The sequence below is a fragment of the Schistocerca cancellata genome, chromosome 9 (assembly GCF_023864275.1).
Source record: "Schistocerca cancellata isolate TAMUIC-IGC-003103 chromosome 9, iqSchCanc2.1, whole genome shotgun sequence".
NCBI lineage: Eukaryota > Metazoa > Arthropoda > Insecta > Orthoptera > Acrididae > Schistocerca > Schistocerca cancellata.
The window spans coordinates 109,884,319-109,900,791 of NC_064634.1; positions in this window are offsets into that span (position 1 = coordinate 109,884,319).

Here is a 16,473-nt window from a genome sequence, read left to right on the forward strand (position 1 = left end):
GCTTTAGTTGGGATGTAGATCTTCAGGTAATCATTGAATTTAAGCAGTGGATTCAAACCGATTATGCAGCTGCTGCCACATGAAGATTTTGTTGACAAATTGCCAGAATGAACTGTAGATCTTTCATTTCCCTGTTTAGTGTCAAAGCACCAAACTCAGTGTATAAAACATTCTTGATTCACCTTGTCAGATCAAAAATTGGTATAATTTCTAGCTTTCAATGGAATCTCCTGTGTTTCTCAGGAACAACTGACTGTAATAGATTCTGCAGGGGTGACCATTTATAGCCCACTGAAAGCTAGTCATTTATTAGTGTCCTCATGCCGTGTCTGCACTAGTTGTGCCAGCACTCTTGTAGGAATATAAACAGTTCAGCGCATTTCCCTCTCTCTCTTGAATGTTGAGAGCTTGATTCCATGCACTACTAAGATTGTAGCACTGTTCTAATTGATACAGTTCATACACATTCTAGTTTACACAGTTTCTTTAATATGAGAATCCCAGTATTTACATACTGGGACAAGATTGTATGATATCACAGATTATTCTCTGTTTATTAGTCAGACTGTGTTCAGCAGTTGCTGATTTCTCAGCTTCTAAATTTTTTATGTGCCTTTTGTTCTCTGCACAACAGTCTCATATCACTTAACTCAGTACCTAAAAATGATGAAAGAAAACCTGAAACCCAGTGAATTGATGGCATTGATAAATTTTGCTGAAAACTATTAATTTGTCATTCAGGATGCAGTTTGGGGTTCTCACTGGGCAAATAAACAGGCAACTTTTCCTCATGTAGTGATGCAGTTTGTTGAAAAAGAATCGTTGGGTTTCAAAAGCTTGTGATTTCTTTTTATAGCTAGGTATGGCACATCCATTTGTGTACAAATTTTGTAATGATAATTTGAGGAATATCATATTTGTGTGTGCTGAAAAATTAGATGGTTCAGATGGCTCTAAGCACTATGGGACTAAACATCTAAGGTCAATAGTCCCCTAGACTTAGAACTACTTAAACCTAACTAATCTAACGACATCACACACATCCATGCCCAAGGCAGGATTCGAACCTGCAACCGTAGCAGCAGCATGGTTCCGGACTTAAGCGCCTAGAACCGGAAAAATTAGAAAATGAATGTGCTGAACCTGCTATAGAAGAATGGTTTGCACTCATTTCCACTATTCCAGAAACAAAGGAAAAACCATTAGTCCATTTCTGTTGATTTGCATAGGATTCAACTTAGCAGAGTTTCAGGTGACTCATTCCTAGTGCCGCTTTCTGATACCAGTGTTAAGCTTGCACAGAATCAATCTGTGAATGTACAGCCAGACAGGATGTTGCTTGCATGTACATTGACAAATGGAAAAGCGTGTACAGTTTTGGCTGGGCAGCATGATGCACTGATAAATTTTATGCATCCTTGTGGACCACAAGTTCTTTCCACTGAACACTGGGTGAAGATCAATGCTGGATTCCTGAGCAGCATATTTTGACAACTCTGCCTGCACATGCTATTGTCTCACCAGGCTGCCAGTACTGTTTTTAAGATGCTAAGATGCTGTTGTTCAAAATGTAGGGAGTTTAATCTGTTATAATAATTAGTTCTTGTTGTGTAGTAGTCAGACAGGTTAGAGGAGCCACTGAGGTACCCACCAGAGGTATCTGATACTCAGTTCAACACATCCTACTGTATGTTTGGGAACATGAGCAAAGTGTCCCAGTCAGGACTGGATTTTCTACAAGTTGGGCTTGGCCCCTTGGCAGTTGGGATGCTAAGTTTCAAAACTTGAATGAAGCCACCAAGGACCAGCACAGAATTATCTTCCACCCCCACACTGAGCTAAATTTTGATTGTTGAAAAGCGTTTCGGCAGGCGTTACTCTGGGTTATTCTTTGAAAAATATTCCCAAAGGATTCCCATAACTCATAATACATATCCCTGCATAACAATGAGCTCTTTCAATTATCAGGTAAAAACAAAAAAAGTGAAGATGCCTCTTTTAAGGTACAAGACCTCAAAAATGTATACATTTAGTGTGGAATTTTTGGAACTCTCTTTACCTTAAAAAATGTATGAAACTGAGTAATGGTAATGTGTAAGACACGGTAACTTTACCAACCATAAGTACTCTACATCTTACAAAAGCAGGCCTTTCTACAGCTTTTTGTTTAGGGGAAGAGTGTAACCAAATTTTGAATAATATTTGACCTGATGAATGTTTTTTCATCTTTGAGTGCCATAGTAATAGACTATTCAGCCTTAAATGTTGCAGTTTGTATTTTGTTATTATATGGGGTGTTAAAAAAAAAGTCTCTCCACAATGCCATATGGTTGTTATCCACGTGTGTCATACGCCGCAGTGAATATACCGAAATGAAACTCAGTGAAATACAAGTTATTAATTTATTGAATATTCATTTCCACTTACAATTTTTTTCATTAAATGTTGAAGGTGCCCCCCTCCCCGTCATTGAATACACAATCCAATTCATCTAATCATGTTTCCAAACACAAGCTGTAACATTTCTTCTGTAACAGAAGCAGTGGAAGTGGATATTGCAGTTTTCAATTCATCGATGAATTTTGGACGGTTTGTATAGACAGTTGCTTTCGCTGCACCCCAGAAGAAAAAGTCAGGTGGTGTTAGGTCAGGCAATAGTGGAGGCCAAAGTTCCTGTGAAATTATGTGATCACCAAAAACATCAGCAAGCAGTGACATTTAAAAGTGAGCTGTATGCGCAGTTGCACAATCTTGTTGAAAATAACCGTTCAGTATTTCACTTAACACAGGTTCTCCTATGAATGGGTACAGAATATCATTGCAGTATCAATGTGCATTTATTGTTTCATTTGAAAAATATGGGACTCATGATCCGACTTCTAGAAATTACAATCCAAACTGCTATTTTCACAGAATGAAGTGGTTCCTCATAAATACACAATGGATTTTCAGAACTCCACATACAAGAATTTTGTGAGTTCATGTACCCAGATAAATGAAACCATGCCGCATCAGCAAAAAATGTTTCATTAAGAATATCCCTTCCATTTTGTTGAATGAAGTTTCTGAATCATTGACAATAATGCAGTCTCTTGCCATGATCAGTATTTTTCAGTTCTTGCATGACTGTCACTTTGTATGGGAAAAGTTCTAATTTTTTCCTTACAGGTGTGAGGGCCATTCCGACACTAACATTGATTTCCTGGGTGAGTTTTCTTACTAACTTGTTTGGACTCATGGACATTTTATCAGAAATACTGAGTTGTTTATCCTCAGACAACACGCTAGGATGACCACTTCTTGGTGCATCTGTCACTGAATAAAAATGAAACAAACAAACAAAGGAACTAAACTTAAATGTTCACATCAACATGTAATGGCACGCACTAATGATACTACTGATGTTGGCTGAGATAAACAAAACAGTGGAATGTTGGGAGAGTCCACTTTGAAGGGGTGTAGCCCAGGCAGGTGAACAATCATATGGCATGCGCGGCTTACAATCATACAGCACTCCTAACAATCATACAGCACTGTGGAGAGACTTTTTGAACACCCCTAAAATTATTGTTAACCACAGTGTTATCTTTTGTTTGGCCTAACAATGTGCTCAGTAAGCAGGCACATGGTGACATTGATGCCTGTGTGGGCCAGGTCCTGAGCGGTGTTAAAGACTGTGCATCATAGGGCAGAAGGAACTACGGTATGTGGCACGCCAGTAGAAGTGTCACATGACACCAGAGTTGACAATCCACGGAGGAGTCAGGATTCCCCTATAACGGACATAGATAAGTCTTGTAACAAGTTTTGTACATTTTGATCTTGTTGCTGCTAGTGAGCCAGCTTATCCAGGTCAAGGGGCAGAGTAATGGAGTTCACTCTTGACATGTAGCCTGTGACAATATTGTAAGCATCTCTTGTGTAATGGGCATGTGTAGTATATTAAGATGAGGACAATATGTCAAAAACAATGAAGGGGGAGGTCAGCAGCAGGGTTATGTAATGCATCTGTGAGGGAGCAGTGGTCTGTAAAGATGTTAACCTTGCAACATTCAGTGTCTTCTCAAAAGTATTTCACTGCCTCGTAAATAGCATATAACACTCTGTCAAAAGCAGACCATTTGAGACGGGAGGAGGACAGTTTCTTGGAGGAAAAGCAAAGAGGCTGTGAGACATCACCTATGGGAGTGGTCTGTAAGGATGGTAACCTCACAACCTTCAGTGTCTTCTCAAAAATATTTCACTGCCTCGTAAATAGTGTATAACTCTCTGTCGAAAGCAGACAATTTGAGATGGGGGGGAGGACAGTTCCTTGGAGAAAAAGCAAAGAGGCTGTGAGATGTCTCCTATCTATTGCTAAGGAGTCACTAGCATTTGTGGAAATAGAGACCTGCACATTGACTATGGGGTGTGCGAGTGTGATCACATTGGAGAACATGACCTTGAGATTTTTGAAAGCTTGTAACATAACATCAGTTCACTCTATGCAATCTGGGTTCTTCCTTGATGAAGCCTCCATGAGAGGGCTCAAGTCAGTTGCCTGGAAAAGTTTACCATACCTTGAAACCTGTGAAGATCACAGTAGGTTTCAGGTACCAGTAGGTCGGAGACGAAGATGACACAATTGGAAGTCAGGCGAATGCCCTCAGTGGTAACTTCATGACCAAGAAAGGTGGTGCTAGGGTAGCAAAGTTGAGTTTTATCACGAATAATTTTGACACCATTGGAGCATGTTGTTTGCGTGAAGAGTATTGACGTCGTGATGTTGGAGTAAGAGCTCGATGAGGGAGATATTGAACTGAGTACAGTCAGAAGCAAACACTCAAATAATGTGACTTCTGAATTAGAACTCAAATAATGGATGGACAAGCATGTCATAGTGAGATCTGGGGCAGGCAGTAGCCTGAGAAGCAAAGGAACCGGGTATGCCAGAAGTATGATATAACAGCGCAGCACACTAGGCGTCTGGTGAGAGGTCAAAGTGCTTGAGCAAGTCAATTCCAAGGGCAAGTTCTTTTATGTCCACCATGTGGAAGGTCCATGGGAACCGAAAATCAGGGGTGAGCTGAATCTATAGCATGGCTGTGCTGTGGAGTTTGATGACTGAACTATTAGCTGCATGAAGTGTACCAGATAGGGGTAGAATGCTCAACAAAGTGAGAGCTGGCAGGATGATGCTTGCATCCCCACTGTTGTCAATCAGGTAGTGTGTTGGTTAAACTATTGAGCATGTGAGGTGTCCAGATGCAAAGTGTTTGTTGGATGATGACATGATTTTTATGGTGGTGCTCTGGAGGAGAAGCACTGTGGCCTGCACGGAAAGTTTTTCATCACACACAGGAGGCAGCCGTTTTGACTGGTGTCCCCAAAGTTCACATGGAATCAACAAAACAGTTAGGTAAGGTAGGGAGCAGGACATGAAGTTCCAACATCCACTGCCATGCTGCAGTAGGAGCCATCAAGAGTAAAACATTCTGAAGAGTGGGGTGGGGGGTGGGGGTGGGGGGAGTGGTGGGGGGCGGGGGGGGGGGGGGGCTGGTAATGCAGCCAGCTGCTAGGTGGTTGCACTGCTCCAACATGTGATGCACCAGATCTCATGTGACCTACTCCACATGGGTGATAAGGAGGGGGTAACTGTATGTGAAGCACGACTGCCCATGTAGGAAGCCAAACCCAGTCTTACAGGATAGATGTGCTGGTGGTGGCCAGTGGTTCTGTAGACAAAGGTAAACACTGTAGCTTGATGTTGTATGGAAGCTTGATGATCCAAAAGGCAATGCCCGACAGGATGTTAGGATCAACAAGGGTATGTAGGTATTTAAGAATTGTGAGGGTGTCCCATCGCTGATTTGTTCCACATGAGTTTCACGATGAAACACCTGCTCTGTCGAATGAGAAAGATGCTCATCAATGATCTCCCTCTCATTGAAGTATCTGGGGGAAGAGGCAGGGTCAGGATGATATTGCTGATAAGTTCCACCAACAATATTGCTAATAAATTCCAGGTTGCGAGTAAATGTCCAGTGAGACATACAAAGGATGCATCATCACTGATGATACTAGTAACATCCAGAATATAGTCCACCAGGGCAAACAAAGTTAGGGGGGCTATCTTTGGTTGAGAAGAGGCAGCATAGAGAAGCAGCTAGGAGGGGTGGCCTGAGCCAGCTCCAGAACACAAAACCATATATTAGACAAGGACAGTATGCCAGATGGAATGATGGCAGCATGTGACAATGGTATAGAGCCCAACATCTAGGCTGTAGTGGGGGGGGGGGGGGGGTGTCACACCAGGACTTCACATATCACATCAGATCAGATGCGGTAGGTGTAGATGACATGAATGAGAAAGTAAATGACATGCCTGGCACAGCAGGAATGGCCATGGACATCATGTCATGGGAGAGTCTGGAACACTCAAACCAAGTGAGGGGGAGGGGGGGGGGGGCAGCAGTTCCAAGAGGCTGAAAAGATGGGAGAGGTGCATGCTTGTGTGCTGCACAGTTTGATGCAGGGACAAGATGCCTGTCTCCTGTGTGATTGCCACTTGCTCAAGCTGGGCATTCATTGTGCTGTATTTTGAAGTGTCCAAGATGATTGCCAATGATGTGGGAATTGCCAGCAGAACCCAACAAGGGGACACGAAGGATATACAGAAAGTGGTGTTTGACATACTTGCGGAGGACTCTGTGCTGCACTCCAGTGTAGAGGTTGGTGTCTGATGTACAATGTGTGATACAATGAGAAGGCACTGGTCATGGGAAATACTGTTCACAACAAATGGCAATAATCGTTGAGGAATGTCAGCATGATGCAGAAATGCACAATAATTGGCTCACCACAGTGGGTATTCCAATACTATGTCGTAGTAGGAAGTACTAGAGACAAACTTCTGAATATATACACTTTATTAATGGTGTCTTTACACAAAACTCACCACAAGAATGACATAAAAAACATGGCTGACAAGCACAGTCAATGGAAAACAAATCAAAGAAGTTTATCCTCCTAGAGGCAGTGATCGACTCAAACTGAATTGACTGCCTCCACATGTTGCAGCATTGTGCACCCCTTTTTGAAGTAAAGGCAACCTTAATGTGGAGTAATGAATGACATTTTTCCTTCTGATATTGTAATTATGTAAATCATTGTTCCTTTTGAATTGTGGTGGATTATTTACAACAAACTTCTTGAAGGAATAAATATACTATGAAGCAGTAGTCAGAAAGTCCAACTCCTTAAACAGATGACTTCAAGATGATCATGGTTGAGGATGACATATTATTTTTACAGTACGCTTTTGAGCAATGAAGACTTTCTTTTTAAAAATGAGTTACCCCAGAACATTATTCCATATGACATTATTGAATGCAACAAGAAACTTCTGCAGGATACCACCTAGACATTATCACTTCTCAGGTTTCGGAAGGCAGAATCATTACTTAATTGTTGAAAAGGCTGCTCCAGTTGCTCTGACAAAACCTTATTAAGTCCATTTTCCCCTACTAATTTGCAACTATCATACAAATGCTTGCAGTGTTAGTAAACTGCAAAATTTACTATTTTCTTTGGTATCTACTTCAAATATGTCAAAACATAAATCTCTATAAACATAAAAAATTTAATGTAATTAATTATAAGGTCTGGAGATTATGATATTAATATTACATTGTTAGACAAGCAAGATTTTAAATGTACCAGACTTTTACTGAGCAAACAGTGGAAATTCCAGGTAGGAATATCAATAATGTAGGTAAAGATAGATTGCTATTTACCAAAAAGAAGACATGCCAAGTTGCAGACGTATGATTAAAAGATGCTCACATATGGCTTTTGGCCACAGCCTTCATCAGTAAAGACACACACACACACACACACACACACACACACACACACACACACACACAAAGAAAAAAAAAAAAGAAAAGAAAAAGCAAGCACACCTCGTGCACACATGACTGCCAACTCCAGCATCTCCGGCCCAAGATACTGCAGTTGTCAGTTGAGTGTGCATGAGGTGTGCTTGTGTGTGTGTGTGTGTGTGTGTGTGTGTGTGTGTATGTGTGTGTGTGTGTGTTTGCTGACATCAACTGTGGCCAAAAGCTATATGGGACTGGCTTTCAGACTTGTACTTATCTCTTTCAGCTATTACTTTGCTACTCTAAGTTTTATAGTCCGTCTGTACACTAACATATGAGGGCATTGTCTTTTTTTTTTCTTCTTCTTCTTCTTCTTTTCATTTGCAACCAAATACGCGTATCTGTCTATCATATATATGGCAGTTTCAGATTCACTTGTAGCACTAGAGCACTCACTGTCACAGGTACTAAGAAACTACCAGAACTTAAGCACTTGTTAATGGATCAGGATACATGTGCATCCATGATGTCACTGTCACCATCACCTGCACCTCTTAACCCTCCTGCAGCTTAACTCCAGTGCTGATCAACAACCTAATATGGATGAACAGATAATCACATTGACTGACCTCACATAATTCATCCCTACTGACCAGCAGCAAGCACGCTTTACCCCATCCAATCAAAACACCAAGAAACGGTCCAGTTTTGCCCTGCTTTGGCAGCCAGCCACAACATGTCTGGTTATGCACACCTCTGTGAATAGGTGGTCAACAACAGCATCATCTGTCATTACATTACATTAATCCTTCTTCCATTAATCATGAATATGACATTTCGTAATGATGTGGAACATGTCACTTTAACATAAGTTTTCTTTACACAAATTAATTAATTAATTGATTAATTTTTATTTTTTATTTTTTTACAGTTACCACTTCATATCTAAGAATTCATCTATTGAGTAAAAGGAGTTGTCATTCAGAAATTCTTTTAATTCTATTTGGCAAATGACCAAAGATTTTTGTGGCAGCATAATTCACCCCTTTATGTGCCAAAGTGAGATTTAATCCAGAATAGTGAACTCCACAACCACAGTGATCTGCATTTCCCAGGAGTGGGGTCTGGGGGGAGGGGGGGGGGGGGGGGAGGTAGGTGCTCTGTGGTGTGACACGTCATCACCAATTACACTCCTGGAAATGGAAAAAAGAACACATTGACACCGGTGTGTCAGACCCACCATACTTGCTCCGGACACTGCGAGAGGGCTGTACAAGCAATGATCACACGCACGGCACAGCGGACACACCAGGAACCGCGGTGTTGGCCGTCGAATGGCGCTAGCTGCGCAGCATTTGTGCACCGCCGCCGTCAGTGTCAGCCAGTTTGCCGTGGCATACGGAGCTCCATCGCAGTCTTTAACACTGGTAGCATGCCGCGACAGCGTGGACGTGAACCGTATGTGCAGTTGACGGACTTTGAGCGAGGGCGTATAGTGGGCATGCGGGAGGCCAGGTGGACGTACCGCCGAATTGCTCAACACGTGGAGCGTGAGGTCTCCACAGTACATCGATGTTGTCGCCAGTGGTTGGCGGAAGGTGCACGTGCCCGTCGACCTGGGACCGGACCGCAGCGATGCACGGATGCACGCCAAGACCGTAGGATCCTACGCAGTGCCATAGGGGACCGCACCGCCACTTCCCAGCAAATTAGGGACACTGTTGCTCCTGGGGTATCGGCGAGGACCATTCGCAACCGTCTCCATGAAGCTGGGCTACGGTCCCGCACACCGTTAGGCCGTCTTCCGCTCACGCCTCAACATCGTGCAGCCCGCCTCCAGTGGTGTCGCGACAGGCGTGAATGGAGGGACGAATGGAGACGTGTCGTCTTCAGCGATGAGAGTCGCTTCTGCCTTGGTGCCAATGATGGTCGTATGCGTGTTTGGCGCCGTGCAGATGCGTGTTTGGCGCCGTGTAGGTGAGCGCCACAATCAGGACTGCATACGACCGAGGCACACAGGGCCAACACCCGGCATCATGGTGTGGGGAGCGATCTCCTACACTGGCCGCACACCACTGGTGATCGTCGAGGGGACACTGAATAGTGCACGGTACATCCAAACCGTCATCGAACCCATCGTTCTTCCATTCCTAGACCGCCAAGGGAACTTGCTGTTCCAACAGGACAATGCACGTCCGCATGTATCCCGTGCCACCCAACGTGCTCTAGAAGGTGTAAGTCAACTACCCTGGCCAGCAAGATCTCCGGATCTGTCCCCCATTGAGCATGTTTGGGACTGGATGAAGCGTCGTCTCACGCGGTCTGCACGTCCAGCACGAACGCTGGTCCAACTGAGGCGCCAGGTGGAAATGGCATGGCAAGCCGTTCCACAGGACTACATCCAGCATCTCTACGATCGTTTCCATGGGAGAATAGCAGCCTGCATTGCTGCGAAAGGTGGATATACACTGTACTAGTGCCGACATTGTGCATGCTCTGTTGCCTGTGTCTATGTGCCTGTGGTTCTGTCAGTGTGATCGTGTGATGTATCTGACCCCAGGAATGTGTCAATAAAGTTTCCCCTTCCTGGGGCAATGAATTCACGGTGTTCTTATTTCAATTTCCAGGAGTGTAGTTTAACAAATATAGAAAAATTCTTTAGTCAACAGCATGGCTGCCTACTGCAGGACTATCTTCGCCTCCAGTCTGGTCAGAGCTTTTGTTGTATCTGCCCACATCTTTTCGTTTATTGCTACCACACAAAGTGTATATATTTCACATTTACTGCCTCAGTCATTTGGTCATGGGTGTCCTCATCTGGATGCTCTCCACAATGTTGTAACAGATAAAAAATACATTTATATGAGATACAATGATAGGATTTCAGAAGAAATTGAGCAAATGTTCAAGTTTAATGTAAAATTTACATTTAGAATATTTGAAAACACTAAAATGGGACTAACTGACCATCATAACTGCTAAGAAGAAATTTTCTACGTTGCTGTTGTTGTTGTGGTCTTCAGTCTGAAGACTGGTTTGATGCAGCTCTCCATACTACTCTATCCTGTGCAAGCCTCTTCATCTCTGAGTTACCTCTGTAATATTTTATGCAAGAGGATACCATCATCATTTAACCATACAGTAAAGTTGCACGTCCTCAGGAAAAATTACGGCTGTAGGTTCCCCTTGCTTTCAGCTGTTTGCAGTATCACCGCAGCAAGACCGTTTTGGTTAATGTTACAGGGCTAGATCAGTCAATCATCCAGACTGGTACCCCTGCAACTACCAAAAAGAATGCTGCCTCTCAACAGATACTCCGTTGAGGTTGCACCTACGATATGGCTGTCTCTATCGCTGAGGCACGCAAGCCTCCCCACCATTGGCAAGGTCCATGGTTCACGGGGGGTTTCCTACCTTAGGTCATTATAAAGTGTATTTGGAGATGATGATAAACCACTGATTGGGCAAACAGGTGGTGCATTGGAAACACAATACAAGTAGTACACACGTGCTAAAAATATGATGGCCATTAGCATAAATTTGGACTCTAAAAACACAAAATGATGAGTATTGATGAAAATAACGGAGTTTATTTGCACGATTTGAGACCACTCAAAATATATGCTACAAATAGGGAAGGATGTGATAGGCTTCTTGGTGAACAGAATGAATTTTATAAGCAATCTCATACAGAAAGTCACTTTGAAGTACATTAACCAACCATTCAGTTCAGTAATTGAAATCTTATCTAGCTAACAGTATACTATGCCTTCCACATTGCTGGCAATGGGTTCTACACAATGCTGGTGACTACTTTGAAGGACAGCAATAGGTGCCAACATGTAACTCTTTTTTATCGGTTGTGAATAAATAGTTGCCATTATTTAAGTTCCAACCCTCGTAGAAACCTTTACCTCATTGTTCCCTTCCTTGAATTTTATTGTGGTAAATTTACAGGAATTTTTTACTGTGATACACATGGTGAGTAAAACATAAAGAAATGCAACCAATAGTTTTCACATCATAATAGGCTTTGACATCACATAAATTACAATTATCAAGTGTAATAATTAGCATATGAATTATTAATGTTTTTTGTGAAATTTTTATTTTTGCATATTCATACAACATGGCCAAGAAATATATGTCCATTGTTGACAGCAATAGCAAAAATGCAATCATTCAAGATGGCATAGAATTGCACTATCGAACAATTGGCATTCGGACACCATGTATGCCAACTGCAGAAAGTTTAAGTAGATCAGAGATGAGTTTCGCAGTTGCGACAAATGATAGTGATGATCTACAGCTGAATAATCTTGACAGCATAATGTTTACAATTGACAAGACAATGTCACACATCTCCCAGAGCAACATATCGCTCATGAATGAAACATTGAAGAGCGATTCTAATATGAGTCTTGACAGCATATTACAAACACCAGCTGGTCACAACACAAACATTAACTTGGAAAGTACAGCAGACAGCAATCACAGTAGTACAAGTGATGCAATGGTATGGCAGTTATTATCTAACATAAACACGAAATTAGGTAGTCTCAACACAAATTTCACTGATATGAAACAAGGTATGAATACCAAAATTGATAATTTGACACAAGATATGAACATGGTAAAACAGCAACAAAACACTGTTACATAAGATCTAAATACAATGAAACAAGAAGAAAAACAAGTATTCAAGGATTTGCAAGACATGGTCTCACAGAAGTTCAATGAGTTAAACAAAAATTTTTGCACTAAAATCAATGAAAAATTGAATGATTTGAAAAAACAAGTAAATCATGAAGTACTTTCTGAAGTTAACAGTAACATTATGGATTTAAAACAGAAAGTAGATTCTTTCAGTGGCCATCATGATGAAGTAGAGCAACAGATAAAGAAAATCACAGACATGAACACAAACACTGAAGCCACACAGAACCAGTTGTGTTCGACTATAAAAAAGGCAACCACTGTCATTAACAAATTAAACAAAGACTATGAAGGTGTACCCCTAACTATAAAGAGCTTACTTTAAGGGTAGCAACATTAGAAGTTGACTCAGCGTATACTAAGAAGGAGAGAGAGAGAAGATCAATGAAAATCTGAGTGATATCATTAGTCAAGCTGAAACAGGGACATTAGATAAGGGTAATACCATTGCAGAGAAGATAAGGGTAATACCATTGCAGAGAAGTTAGTAACAGATTGTAAGCTATACACAGATGTAGTAAAAAAAGGCTATTCAGAAAAAAGAAAATGAACCAGTGAACAAGCGGCAGAAAATAGGATCCTCAATCTTTTAGAAGAAAGTATTACTGGATCTCAAAATATGCGTGTAAATAATACACAGGCTACAGTGAACAAACTACAACCTGTCGGTATTGATCCACAAATTGTCATGAGTCCCACAGCAGTACCAGTGATAGTTGTAGAGTGCAAAATGTAAGCATACCCACAACTCCAATACCTGAGCAATTACCAACCGGAATTACAGGTAACTACAATAACTACATAAATATGACTGAAAATGCCACATGTCTATCAACTATTTTTGGAGAGAAAGGTTTTTGGAGACATCGACAGGTTCCTACATTCACTACCGAAGGTAAAAGAATAAATCCAGCAGTATTTATCAGTGCTTTTCATCATTTATTTCCATGCAACTGGATGGAAGCACAGAAAAGCAGATTTGCTATGGGATATATGCATAGTGACATTCTTTTATGGGCAACTAAAGTGGTTGAACATTGCACACTTATATCCAATTTCAATGAGCTTTCCTCAACAAATACTGGTCTGAGGCAGTGCAAGAAAGACTCAGATGCGAGGTATTCAACCCTGCATCATTCAATGGCAAATACAATAGTCTATATGGATACTTTGAAAAATATCTGAAAAGGATACTACTGGATGAACCCAACATCACAGGTAGACGTTTTAAAAATCTGGAAAAGTCATTTACCATCGCACATTAGAGAAAAATTAGTCACAATGCCAGAGCACGAGACTGAATATTTTCTGTCAGTGCTTGATTGTATCAACTTTTGAGGAAAGACGTGCACCCAATAGAGCAACAGAAAATCAGGCACAACAACAACATAGTTATGTAAATCAGTCAGTAGAACTTGATCTGAACTCACAGCAAGGATGGTAAACACAACAGCAAAATTACATACCCAGAGGTAACAAGTATGGTAACAGAAACAGAAAGAACAAATGATTTAAAAGAAATTTTCAAAACAACAGAAGTAATTTCAATGCACGAGCGAATTACAATCTGACAGCACAAGGCCCTATGCCAAACATAAACAGAAACAGTCAGCCGCAGCAGTGACTGATGCATGGTAACAATGCCATGCCTTACACTGTACTGCAGCTAATGTTTGGGCAGCAAAATAATGGCACATCAGCCAATGGCACAAATTGGCGAAGTACCCACACAGTGCAACTAACTGGAATTACTCCAGGTAATGAATTAAGCCACACTACGCCGTTGGAAAACACCAACTGGTTGTGGTTAAGCCCCAGGTTATTGATCTCTCTGTGAGTGGGGGCAAAGCAAAACTACAAACATGTTTCATAAGGTTTGACAAACAAAGTAACATCAAAGATGATCTGCATCAGTGTTAGTTAGATACAACAAATAACATCTAGGAAGGACAAGTACAAGCAATCATTAAGGTGAAAATATTTAATATTGACATAGTTAATTTTAGATACATGTTCAGTTACCAACCTAATGTCAAATATATTTTTGTGTGAATTGAAGAAGAGAGGCAAATTCCCAACATTTCCTGTCCAAAACTGCAAGGTGCAAACTGCTACAGGCAATAAGATGAAATTCGTTAAAAATCAGGCACTTATTCCATTACAGACTGGACATTTTTACAGTGAAGTGCAATTTTCTTATAATTGACAAACTTATAGTTAATTGTCTTACTGACATGGACATGTTTAGAACATACAAAACACAGATTGACATAAGTAATGGTAAATGCCACTTTTATGTAAAGGATCAGATTTTTTTCTATTTATTTCACAAACAAATTTGATACTGAACAAGAAGCAAACACTGAGGTTAGTTATGATTTGGTAGAGAAGAAACTAATTGAATCACAGATGCTAAATAAAATGCAATGACAAGAACTTTCTAACTTGTTATTTAAGTGTGCAAATGTTTTCAGTAAGGAGTCAGGAGTAATCAAAGACTATGAATATAAATTTGAAGTCATATGATTAAATGGGGAATTATACGAGCTTCATTTTCACCCATACTAGTGCATATAAGACCAGACATCTTGGATGAACAGCTTCTAAAGTTTTACAATACAAGATATTTCAGTATTCTATAATATCAAGGAATCCTACTGGCAAATAAAGCTCCATGAAGAAAGTCGAAAATATATAGCATTTGTTTGTGGTTGCAGAAGTTAGGAATTCAGTGTTCTACCTTTTGGACTCAACATTAGTGCAGGCGTGTTTATATCAGGACTGGACAAGGTTGTAGGACCAGAATTGCTTAGAAAAGCCACTGTTTATGTAGACGACATGCTAATGCCCATCACCCACTTGGTTAAAACATATCAGGCTGATTGAACAGGCACTTCAATGATTTGCAGATTATGGAGTAACAGCCAATTTAAAAAAAAAAAAAGTATAGTTTTGGTAGGGAGCAAGTCAAATTCTTAGGATATGTTGTGTCAGAACAAGGTATATTACCTGATCTGAAAAAACTTAATGCCATTCACAATTGTCCAGTTCCAAGGAATAAAAAACAACTAAAATCCTTTTTAGGACTAACATCCTTTTTTCCTAAATTCGTACCACAACAACTGATGAATAGTGATGCATTACTAAACTTGTTATGAAAACATAGGCCTTGGTTATGGGGTATAAGTGTCAGGAGGACATTAATAACATTAAGTAGGCATTAGTCAATGCAAACATTCTTAATCACGCTGACATGTCCAAGGATTTTTGTCTATTCATAGATGCCTCACCTCAGGGGCTGGTGGCATGCTTGTTTAAGGTGCAAGAAGAAGAAGGTAAAGAAGTACCCAAGGTCATCAGTTTTGCTGGTTACACATTATGAGAACCATAAAGATCTTATTTTGGATGAGAATTGTAAAGTTTAGCTGTAATATGGGCATTTAAAAAGTTTGAATATTTTTTATGGGATAAGAAAACCAAAGTTTACTGTGACCATCAGTCACTGTCATTTCTTTTGACATGTAAACTATTGCACTGTAAAAACTTCCTGGCAGATTAAAACTGTGTGCCGGACTGAGACTCGAACTCGGGACCTTTGCCTTTCGCGGGCAAGTGCTCTACCAACTGAGCTACCCAAGCAAAACACATGCCCCATCCTCACAGCTTCACTTCTGCCAGTACCTCGTTGCCTACCTTCCAAACTTTACAGAAGCTCTCCTGCAAACCTTGCAGAACTAGCACTCCCGAAAGAAAGGATATTGCGGAGACATGGCTTAGCCACAGCCTGGGGGATGTTTCCAGAATGAGATTTTCACTGTAGTTTAGCCAGGTGGTGTCTATATTTAGAAGAATTAAATTTTGAGGTCATTTATATTAAAGGAAGTCAGAAAATTATTGA